Genomic DNA, 12,279 nt, shown 5'->3' on the forward strand with positions numbered 1-12,279 from the left:
GTTGTCTCTCACTCAGAATGGCTTTGGGTCCGCCTCAGCTCAGGGAGCCACATCCCACACGGCTGACCGAGGTTCCGATGCTGGTCTGACAGCTTGAGTGTCCCTGGCTTCTGCATGCGTGCCCAAATCCCAATGGGATGGAGAAATGGAAAAGGGTCGCACCTGATTATGCCCCATGGGGGTGCACTTGCTCTCTCTCCTGGAGCCCCTGGCAATTAAAAATAAATAAGTAAATTTAAGCTCCTTATCTTGGAAGTCGAATCCAAGTGGTCAAGTTGTACTACTTTTTTTAAAGAATTATTTATTTAATTTTACTTGTTCATTCATTTATTTCAATTTGACCAGAGGAAGACACAGAGAGAGAAGGAAAGTGGGAAAGCAAGCCACCAGGTCCAGGACACGAACTGCAGTCAGTCATGTGGCAGTGTTCAGCACCTTCGCCACCTGCTGGCCCTGGACTTACACTTCTATCTTAAGAGCTTTTGCTTTCCCTGTCCCTGGAGTGAGGACAAGCGTGAGTAGCACTGATCTGTGGGGCGTCCCAGGAGATAGAGTCCACCTGAAAATTCCAGAAAAAACGTTACTCATTATTTTCCAGACACAACTTACTCTGTGTGACGGCGGCAGTCAGAAACAAAGGGAGCTGTTTACCCTCCACTTCTTTTCAGGAGATGTGGTGAGCTGGCCGCCGGTCCTGGACGTTTGCAGTTATGTGAAGGAAGGGGCTGTGTGGGTTTCTGAGTCCTGACTCCCCAGAAAGACAGAAACAGAGACAGGAAGCGAGAAATCACCTCCCCAGAGGAATGGCCACGCCACAATCCCTTCTCCTCCATTCTCCTCTCGGGATCTTGGGCACGCGCGCACACGCGCCCGGTATAAGTTTAAGCCACTGGGTCTGGGAAGCGAACCGTGGTCAACCACATGGGAGTCCAGTGACATAGCCATTATGCCAAATGCTGGTCCTGCTTTCTCACTTGCTCTCTCTCTCTCTGTATGTCTCTCTTTGGTCAAATTAGAATAAATGAATAAATAAAATTAAATAAATACTTCTTTTTTTCAAAAATCATTTTGGGCCAGCAGGTGGCATGGAGGTTAAGGCAACTGGTTCCCACATGCCTAACGGTGGGTTAGGGTTAGGGTTCTCGTCCTGGACACAGCAGCTTGAGAATCATGCCAGCCATGTGTTCATACTTGCCCAAAATCCCAACAGGGGACCAGAGGAGAAGGGACTGTGGCGTGGCCATTCCCTCTGGGAGGCGATTTCTCACCTTTCCTCTCCCTCTCTGTCTCTGTGAATACACGTGCAAAAGAACGAAAACCCTTTTGAACTAGGTGCACACTACAAGGTGTGCACAAACAGCACAGAGCTGTCGTGTACCAGCCTGTGGGGCCCGAACGGCAGCCTTCGCAGCGTAGCTCAGGTCCTCAGCAGGACCTTGACATGGGCGCAGTGCACTGGCGGAAGACCTGACTCCTTCCAAGTCCTCCAGTTGCTACGTGTGCATCCATGCCTGGATGTGACTTCAGACCCCGATGGGGTGCTGTCCCTCTGTCTTCCTCTCCTTTTCTCACTCACGGAAAAAATAAATAAACTTAAAAAAAAAAGACAGCCATGATGGTTTCTGTTGGATTTTTCCACTGGATTTGTGCTTGTTGCTGTCTTCAGACTTGTACAGGGCAGACAGACGGGAACGAGGGCCCAGCCTGAGACTGTCAGGTGCCTCTCAGATGTACCAGTTTGAGGAGTGCCCAGCCCTTTTTGGCAGATTCCCTACTGAGAGCCTGGGGAGACAGACCCCTAGAGGCCAGGGCACAGAGTGCCAGCAGCGTTGTCCCCGCCAGACTACCCCATGGCCCTGGCAGCCACCTGCCATTTTCCCATGAGGCTCTCTGCCTTTGATCAGCCGGGGTCCCATTCTGTCTCTTCCTACAAGTTCCTTTCTACCTTAATGAGCCGGAGTCTTCTGGCAGCCAAGACCACAGACTGCTCAGAGAGAGGGTGGCATGGCTGAGGTCGACTCGTGGTGATTGCAAGCCTGACACGACAGCACACTCTGTCCTCACTGGAGTGGCACGACCACAGAAGGAGCCTGCAGACATCGTGGGCCCGGGTCCTGAGTCACTTCTCTTGTTGATATGATGAATTCAGACAAGTAGCACATCCTCAGAACAGCCAGAAATGTTGGCTTTGGGTCACAGCTGGCTAGAGAACCAGATGGCATTTGATGGGCCCTGAGGGAGGAGTAGGATTTGAAAGGGAAGGATATCCATCTATTTTTTTTGAGAGAGAGTTTTTTGCTATAGGGCATGTGTACTCGACAGAGAGAAAGTGCGAAATCACCCGCCCCCCCCCCGTGGGGATAGTCATGTTGCATGCAGTCCCTTCTCCATTCTCTCAGGATTTGGGACACAAATGCATCTGGCCTGAGTTTCAAGCTGGGTCCAGGGTCAGACCGGGGTCAACCACGTGGAAATCCAGTGCCTTAAACACTACACCACCTGCTGGCCCCCAAAAGGAAGTATTTTTAAGCAGCTGCAGAGACTGGGAAGGTGGTGGACTCAGACATGTAGGGTCCGTGGCCCATGTCATGTGAGCAGCAGGAGGAAGCACAGCAGCCAGAGCCACCTGAAAGGTTTTCTCATCGATGCTGCTAAAGCTAAGTAAACCTGACAGGATAAACCCAGAGAAAGCCGTGATAAGACATAGAGCCCAGCAGGTGGTGGTGGTGTCAAGGCACTAGATGCCCACATGGCCAACTGCTGATCGGTTCCCAGACCTGGTGGCTTGAGATTCACATCCAGCACTTAGGCGGGCGTACCTAGGACCCCAAGGGGAGAATGGAGGAGAAGGATTGTAGTGTGGCCATTGCCCCTGGGGAATGGTTTCTCATTTTCCATCTCTCTAACGAGAACACATACCCTATTGCAAAAATCTCTCCAAAGATATTATAATCAATCTTATGAGTATCACACACAAGGGGAAAAGTTGAAAGCAGCAAGAGAAAACCAACACTTTATTTTGTGGGGAAAAGAACACTTCAAATGACAGTGGATTTCTCATCAGAAACAAAGGCGGCCAGGGACCAGTCTGTGGCGAGGTGGTCAAGGGAGCCAGATTCCACATGCCCAGCGGTGCAGTTCAAATCCTGGCCTCTGTATCTTGAAATACACTGGGCATGTGTGCATGCACCCAGCAGGGAGAACAAGTGGAAAAGGGGTTGCAGTGTGGCCACCCCCACTAGGAGTGCTTTGTCCCTCCCCGCCGAGCTCGCTGGCATGCACACACACACATAAGCACAGCAGAGGGACCAAGACTGCCAAAGGAGGTGGCAGGATGCTCCCGAAGCACTAAAAGAGAAGCCTCTGTCAAGTCCTGGGTTATGTATCACGAGTGTTGGGAAAATAAAGTGTCATCCAGTGAAGGAAAACTAAGAGAATTTGTGGCCCACAGGCCTACCCTAAAGGAATGGGTGAAGGATGTTCTTGAAACAGAAAGGAATGACTAGAGAAAATCGTGGAATATTAAGAAGAGAACGAAAAGCAGAAATACGGCAGTCTTGTCTTCTGAATCTTTTTTTTTTTAAGAATTATTCCTTTATTTTACTTGTCATCGTTATTATATTTTAATTTGACCAGAGTGAGACACAGAGAAGAGACAGTGAGAAAGCAAGCCACCAGGTCCAGCTGCCTCTGCGTAGGAGCCAGCTTCACGCGAACAGCGGGCCACCGAGCTGTGGCCTCCGTGTAGGAGCCAGCTTCACGCGAACAGCGGGCCACCGAGCTGTGGTCTCCGTGTAGGAGCCAGCTTGATGCGAACAACACGCCACTGCCAGCTTCACGCGAACAGCGGGCCACCGAGCTGTGGCCTCCGTGTAGGAGCCAGCTTCACGCGAACAGCGGGCCACCGAGCTGTGGCCTCCGTGTAGGAGCCAGCTTCACGCGAACAGCGGGCCACTGAGCTGTGGTCTCCGTGTAGGAGCCAGTTTGATGTGAACAACAAGCCACTGCTGTGCGCAGAACCAGCCCTAAATCATGTTCAATGGTTTAAGCCAAAGTGGAGCCTAGTCTGATACGGTCCTCTATGTATGTAAAGGAAATCTATATGTACATTTTTGGGGAGGGGTTTAGGTTTTGCCATAGGGCACATGGCTCACTGGACAGAGACAGAGAGCGGGAAAGTGAGAAATCACACCCAGGACCACGGTCCCATCTCTTAGAGTTTGGGGCACGCACACATGTGCACCTGGTGTACGTCTCAAGCCACAAGTCCGGGACTGGAACTGTGTGGTGGGCCATGTGGGATTCAGCTGCCTTCACCAGTCCACAGAGCCAGCCCTAACTGCATATTTTAAACAGTAGTGGCAAAAGGACTTGAACTGCAGGCCTCTGCACTTCACTGGAACTAGCAAGTGCTGACGCCAGTAGGCTGTGATAAGTGGGGGTGGGGTACTGTGTGTACATATATACACAATATTATATATTATGGTGACCAAAAGGGTCATGGAGGTTAAAGTCCTGGACCCAGAGGCTTGAAAATCACAACAGGCGCATGTATGTGCCTTCACCCAAAGTCCCAAGAGGAGGATGAAGGAGAAGAGTCTGGGGCATGGCCGTCCCCTTGAGGGAACTTTCTCGCTTTCTGTCTCTTCAGTGAGCACACGTGTGTAGAACAAACCAGCCTGGGTTCAGTTCGTGGTCCAAACTACTGGCTGGGTGCAGTGGTGTGTGCCAGTGGCCCTGGCTCCTCAGGCTGAGGCAGGATGCTCACAACACAGCAGATCCTGTCTTAAAAACAAAGAGGGCTGGCAGGTGGTGCGGTGGTTAAGGCACTGGACGCCCATATGGCTAACTGTGGTTTGAGTCCTGGACCTGACAGCTTGCTTTGTTTTCTCTCTCTCTCTCTCTCTTTCTCTGCCCTGTAGCACATTTTAAAAATAATATTGTAATGATGATAAATAAAGTAAAATAAGTATTTTTTAACAATTATTTAACTTTATTTATTTATTTTACTTTGACCAGAGAGACACAGTGAGAGTTAGAGGAGGAGTGAGAATGAGAAAGCAAGCTGCCAGGTTCGGGACTTGAACTGTGTTCAACCATGTGGGAGTCCACAGCCCTTCACCACCACACCACCTGCCGGCCCAACGTTAAATAATTCTTTAAAAAGTAAACTCACTCTAGAGAAATCAAACTGGAATTCCGAAATGTTCGAGTGCCTGCAGAAAGCAAGAAAAAGTAAACAAAAAATGGAAAGAACAAAAGAACGAAAGGCAGATTAAAGACCCAGCGTTGATGAAAGGCAGGTCAGTGGCCGGGTCCCAGGCACTCAGAGTCCAGGCAGGAGGGTCAGAGCTCTGAAGTCTGCCTATCGGGAGCACAGTGAAACTGTCTCTTCAAGAAGTTGAGCAGAGTGGGTTACAAAGCATGCTCTGGGCCAGGAGGTAGCGGCGGCACAGCCCCGGGCTGTGTGAGAGCCCTGCACAGCGGCCTGCAAACGTGGCGTGCGCGGTGCCCAGGCCCTGAGAAGGAAGGAGGGATGGGGGCGGCCGTCCTTCCTGGGTGATCCCCACGTCCTCGATCCTGTGACTACACGCGGCCTGTAGCAAACTGAGAAAAAGTGAGAATGGCTGTTAATACCAGGTGAAGGAGATGCAGAGCGGGGCAGTTGCTAGGAGCGCAGTAGGGTGCTAAGGACAGAGCCCCCCGCCAGGGTGCCCAACCTCATTCTGCACCGGAGTGAGAGCGAGAGCGAGAGCGGGGCTCAGGCACCCCTGACTCAGCAGCTGCCCCGCACAAGGACGCGGGACCGTGAGAGCGTCCCGTGAAGACCCATGTGCAGTCGCAGCCATTTCACTTGGGGTAGCTCGAGCTGGAGAGCACAGAACCGCTGGTGTGAGAGCTGTGCGGCCGCGAGGTGTTGGGCCATGGACCCCGCTCGGCGGCCATGGCCTGGAGCGGCTCGGGTCCGGAGTGGGAGCCAGCCCAGAGTTCACATCTCACACCCCACAGCATTTCTGATAGTCTCAAAATGACAGCTTTAGAACGGAGGCTCTGTTGGTGGTTGCCAGGGGAGCACAAATGGTGTGACTAAAGGGTCAGCACCTGGGAGGTGGTGGGTGACACCCCGCTCTGGAGCTGCACAGCGACGAGGTGCCAGAGCCGCACCACACCTCGTCCTGGTGTCACTCGTGGCTTTGATATTTACTGTGGCTGTGACGTAGCCACAGGAGTACACTGGGTGAAGGTACTGGTGTCAACGTGGTCTTTGTAACTTTTGAATCTATAACTTTTTTTAAAAAGTTATTTTACTTCCGGGCGCGTGTGCGTGCGTGCCCAAGATCCCGAGAGGAGAATGGAGGAGAAGGGATTGCGGCGTGACTATCCCCTCTGGGGGGTGATTTCTTGCTTTCTGTCTCTATGTCTCTCTCTGTCTGTCTGGCGAGCGCACGCGCCCTACAGTGAAAAACCTCTAAAAAAAAAAAAATGTACTTATTTGTGCAGTTAGCGTAATGGCTATGTCACTGGACTCCCACGTAGTTGACCGCGGTTCGCGTCCTGGACCCAGTGGCTTAAACTCACACCAGGCGCGTGTGCATGCGTGCCCAAGATCCCTAGAGGAGAAGGGATTGCAGCATGGTCATCCCCCCTGGGGGGTGATTTCTCGCTTTCTATCTCTCTGTCTCTGTCTGTCTGGCGAGCGCATGCACCCTATAGCAAAAACCTCTCCAAAAAAAAATTATTTTATTTAACTTTCTCTCTCTCTTCTCTCTCTCTCTTTCTTTCTTTCTTTTTTTTTTCTTTGTTGTTGTTGTTATTGGAGAGGGTTTTTTTATTTTGTTTTTGTTTTTTTGCTACTCGCCAGAAAGAGAAAGACAAAAATCATCCCCCGGGGGGATGGTCATGCCACAGTCTCTTCTCCTCCATTCTCCTCTCGGGATCCTGGGCACCCACGCACACGCGCCCAGCATGAGTTTAAGCCACCGGGTCCTGACTCAAACCATGGCCAACTACATGTGAGTCCAGCGACATAGCCATTACGCTAACTGCTGGTCCCTCTTTCTTTAAATTTGACCAGAGAGGGACAGAGAGAAAGAGAGAGAGAGGGAAAGTGAGAAAGCAAACCACCAGGTCTGGGACTCAAACCATGGTCGGCCATGTGGGAGTCCAGTACCCTTACCTCCACGCCACCTGCTGGCCCCTGTTTATTTATTTTAATTTGACCAGAGAAGGGCAGAGAGAGAGAGAGGGAGAGGGAGAGGGAGAGAGGAAGCAAGCCGCCAGGTCTGGGACTTGAACTGCAGTCAGCCATGTGGGAGTCCAGTGCCCTTAACCATCATGCCACCCACCGGCCCCCTGAATCGATCATTTTTAAAAATCTTATTTTGTTTATTGTTATTATTTTAGTCTTTGCTGTAAGGCACCTGTGCCCACCAGAGACACAGAGAGGGAGAAGAAAAGTGAGAGGTCATCCCTGTGGGAGAAGGCCATGCCTCAATCTCTTCTCCATTTCCCTCTAGAATTTTGGGCATGCATGCACAAACACACACCCCCAATGTGATTTTCATGCACACACACAACAGGATTTTCACGCACATGCATGCAACATGACTTTCACCCAAATGCACACATGCCCACATGATTTTCACACACACGCACACATGCCCACATGATTTTCACACACACGCTCCTTCAAGTCATGTTGTACCTATAAAATGCAACACTTACCAAATGTCACTCTATCTAGTAGCTCAGCACACAAACCAAAGAAATATTTTTAATCAATAAGGGAGGAATTCTTACATATGGAACTCATCAAGAGAAGTCAGCAATACTATTTTGTAACTATAGATACTTTTACTTGAAATGAGCGCCTTAACAATCTTAAAGGATTTCAGATATTTATAAGGCAATTTATCAAATAACTTTGTCCTAAATAATCAAACTAACCCTTTTTGCAACTTTTTTCCCCCCAAAGGGCACACGAGCTCACTAGACAGACAGAGAGAGACAGAGAGACAGACAGAGAGAGAGAGAGAGAGAGAGAGAGCGCAAAACAGGCCACTCCTCAATGGGGCATGCCTGCACAACAATCTTTCTTCCTTCACTCCATCCCATCAGGATTTCAGACACACACGCACACACACCCAACATGATTTTTCAAGCTGCCAGGTTCGGGACAACATGATTTTCACACACACCCAACATGATTTTCACACACATGCACACATGCCCAACATGATTTTCATACACACACCCAACGTGATTTTTACACACATGTGCACACACCCAACATGATTTTCATGCACACGCACACACACATATGATTTTCACACACACGCACACACACCCAACATGTTTTCATGCACACACATCCAACACTTAACCACCATGCCACCTGCTGGCCCCTGCTTTTATAATTCTTTTTAGAAGGGAAATGTTTCTACATTGCTCTGCTGAGTAGTTTTTTTCTGCATTCTTAACTCTAAGACAGTCTTCAAGGCCTTTCCAAGTGCCTGACCGAGCGTGTTAGGAGCATGCACGCTGTCCTGGTCTCAGGGGCCTTTGCTGCTGTGGTAGTTTCGGCTGTCCTCAGTACCCGAGGACATACCTGGGTTAGCTCCTTGTCCTTGTCCTTGTCCACAGAGCTTGTCCACAGTGCAGAAGACGTCTGTGTCTGAGACGATACTCAGAATGCCTCCAATCCTGAGTTTCTCTGTTCTTCGTCATGTTTGGACTCATTACTGTCACCACCGGGACGGAGGCAGAGTAGGGGAGAAACAAGTCTTTTAACTCTAAAAATGTTAGTAGTAGGACTGACTCCATGACCTGGTGGTTCTGGGAGCCGGATCCCACGTGGCTGACTGCAGGTATGAATCTGGCCCTAACGACCTGGAAAACGTGCTGGCAGCTTGTGCGCATGCCCAGATCCTAACAGGACAGAGAACTGGAGAAGGGTTTGCAGCGTGGCCACTCCAGGGGTGCTTCCTCACCTCCTCTGATCAGTGTGTACCCAGCTCTGTGTATATTTATCCAGGGCGTGCACATGCCCTCCGTCCCCCCGAAAAAGTTAATAGTGGGAAAAATAAACACAGTCAGCCCTGTTTTTTTCTTTTTAATTTGCTGTTGGGCACATGCACTTGCCAGCGAGGGCAACAGTGAGAAAGCATCCTCCAGAGAGGCCCATCACACGGCCGTCCCTTCCCTGTTCTCTGGGGACGTTGGGCACATAGGCACGCGCTCCCGACGTGGTTCTTTTCATCCTTTCTTTGTGGTCAGCCATGTGGGACCAGCCACCTTAGCCACCACAGCGGCCAGCCCGGTCCGCCCTCTTGAATGACTGGCAGTAACTGAGCTGGGCCTCCACGTCAGGGCGCACCATGGGCTGCAGACGGGTCTGGTCAGCATGCAGGGCCCCGCTCTCATCACTCCAGGTCCTGTCATTCCTTCGTCTCTAATTGCCAGGGGTACAGGCCCTCTCCAGAGAGAGGGCACCCCCAATAGGCTGGGGCGCCCTGCAATCCCTTCTCTATTTCTCCATCCTATACCTGCACCCAGTTCTTGAAGCCCCTAGGGCCAGGACTCACACCGCGATGGGCCATGTGGGAGCTGGCTCCCCTAACTACTAGCCGAGGGGGCCAGTCCAGATTTCTGCTTTCCAAGTCAGCTGTGACAACTCTGAACTTGTTTATGCCTTTTGCGCTCATGACAGTAAAAAGCAATGCCACTCAGCATCACACACACCTGGCAACTGAGGAGAGATGGCTGCAGAACCCCTGTGGGAGCCACGTGACGGTGAGTCGGAGGGACAGTCAGGGGACCAGAGAGCAAAGCAGCTGGACCCACATGGGAGAAGTCCTGGTTCTCACCCTGGCACCTCCCAGAGCACTCACACGGTGAGCATGCCTGAGACCGGGCTGGCACTGGGCACACCGTGGCAGGGACCTGTTGGAGTGTCCCTCCCTCTGGCTCACTCTCTCACAGAGGAAGTGCATAAAAACTTTAAAAGAGGGAACCAGCAGTTAGTGTAATGGCTATGTCGCTGGACTCCCACGTAGTCGACCGCGGTTCGTGTCCCGGACCCGGTGGCTTAAAACTCACGCCGGGCGCGTGTGTGGGCGTGCCCAAGATCCCGAGAGGAGAATGGAGGAGAAGGGATTGCGGCGTGACCATCCCCCCTGGGGGGTGATTTCTCGCTTTCTGTCTCTATGTCTCTCTCTGTCTGTCTGGCGAGCGCACGCGCCCTACAGTGAAAATCTCTCAAAAAAAAAAAAAAAAAACTTTAAAAGACACAGTCGAGTTCAATGTGGGTAGGACAGGTATATAGGACTGAAATGTCTCATAAATCCAAAAGGGCTCTACATTTAGGTCACCAGGTTTCCTCTCAGTCCACAGAAGTGCAGCTGCAGTCGTGGATGTGGCTACGCAGCTGGATGAGCTCAGGCACCAGTCCAGGAGCCACACGCAAAGCCAGGGCCTCCCACTGGAAAGGGTCAGTGGCTACGTGGACATGTGCGTTTCAGTAGAAACTTGCTGTGGTTTGTGATTCTCCAAGTGCCTTTTTCTTTTTATGAAACCACTTTCAGTCCTCAAAGGAGCTTCTACAGTGAAGAGAAGAAAGAAGATAAAATACAAGTTACCTGAGATCAGGGGCTGGCAGGTGGCGTGGTTGTTAAGGGTGGTGGACTCCCACATGGCTGACCATGGTTCGAGTCCTAGACCTGGCAGGCTTGCTTGCTCACTTTCTCTCTCATTCTCTCTCACTCTGTCCCTCTCTGGTCAAATTAAAAATAAACAAACACATACATATGGTTAAATAAAATAATAATATTTTGCGGGGGAGGGAGAGTTTTTGCTATGGGGCACATATGCTTGCCAGAAACACAGAAAGACAGAAAGCAAGAAACACCCCTCAGGGGGGATGGCCACGCTGCAATCCCTCTTCCTCCATTCTCCTCTCAGGATCTTGGACACGTATGCACACACTCCCGGCTTGAGTTTAAGCCACCGGGTCTGGGACTCAAAGCATGGTCGACAATGTGTGAGTCCAGCAACATAGCCATTACACCAACTGCTGGTCCCTAAATAAAATAATTCTAAAAAAAAAAAAGTTACCTGAGAGCCCAGTGTCCCAGCCACTCTGACTCTCAGACTTTGTGCCTCTTAGCTTTCTCTCGCACCACATGCACACATTCTGTTCTTTCTTCTTTTTTTAGTCTTGCCATAGGCCATGTGTGCTGATCTGAGAAAGACTTAGAGAGAAATTAGGGAGTCACCCCGGTTGAGATGGCCTTTCTCCTCCAGTCTTGTCTCAGAATTGGGCATGCATGCACACACAGCGGGTGTGCCTTTCAGGCTGCTGGGTCCAGGATCGAATCGCAGAGCAGGACACTTGGAGCCCAGCGCCCTGACCTCCATGCCACTTGCTGGCCCCTATCTGTGTGTTTATTGGAATGGTCATAATTCACACACCCGTCTTTCTTAAAGCTGGTGCTCTTCTCTTGGAAAGTATAGTAAGTGCCTGTTTTAATGTGAGAAAGCAAGCTTCCAGGTCCAGGACTGGAGCCACAGTCAGCCATGTGGGAGTCCGGCACCTCACCACCTGTTGGTCCCAGCGAATGCATTTCTAGCTGTCACGTTCACTCTGAAACCCACTGGTCCCTTCAGCACCCCCAGGGGAAGCACGCTGCAGCTGCCCAACAGCAGGGGGTGCACAGGGCAGTTGCTATGGAACGACACTGACGTGGGGCTCCATTTTGAAGCTAATTTCTTGGGCCAGGTGGCATGGAGGTTACGTTACCTGTATCCCACATGGCCAACTCCATAGTTTGAGTCTCAGACCTGGCATGCCAGTCGTGTGTGCACCCGGAGTCCCACAAGGAGAAGGAAGGAGGAGGGTTGCAATATGGTCATCCTCCTTGAGGGTTGATTTCTCACTTTCTCTCTGTGTCTGTCTGTCCCTCATCAGCGAGTATACATGCCCTATAGCAAAAACTTAATCATTAAAAACATCCTGGCTCCTCGCGAGGTCCATCTGTCCTGCAGAGCTGCCGTAGTCTCAGGGGCCAGCTACGTTAGAACCGCAGTGCTCAGCGGGGTGCCAGCGCTGTGGCCCTGCCACCACGTGGGTCCAGGTGCGCCATCTCCGCTGAGGCCCCTACTCAGGCGAGGTGCTCGTCAGTCACGGTATCGTGTGACTGCAGCCGTGGGCGCCGTCTGCCTCTCAGCCGTGGTCTGTCCTGCTCCCACGGGCGTCCCCCTTCAGCCCCCCCCAGCCGTCGT

Source organism: Tupaia chinensis, unplaced genomic scaffold, assembly GCF_000334495.1.
Source record: "Tupaia chinensis unplaced genomic scaffold, TupChi_1.0 Scaffold000178_1, whole genome shotgun sequence".
In the NCBI taxonomy this organism is placed as follows: Eukaryota; Metazoa; Chordata; class Mammalia; order Scandentia; family Tupaiidae; genus Tupaia; species Tupaia belangeri.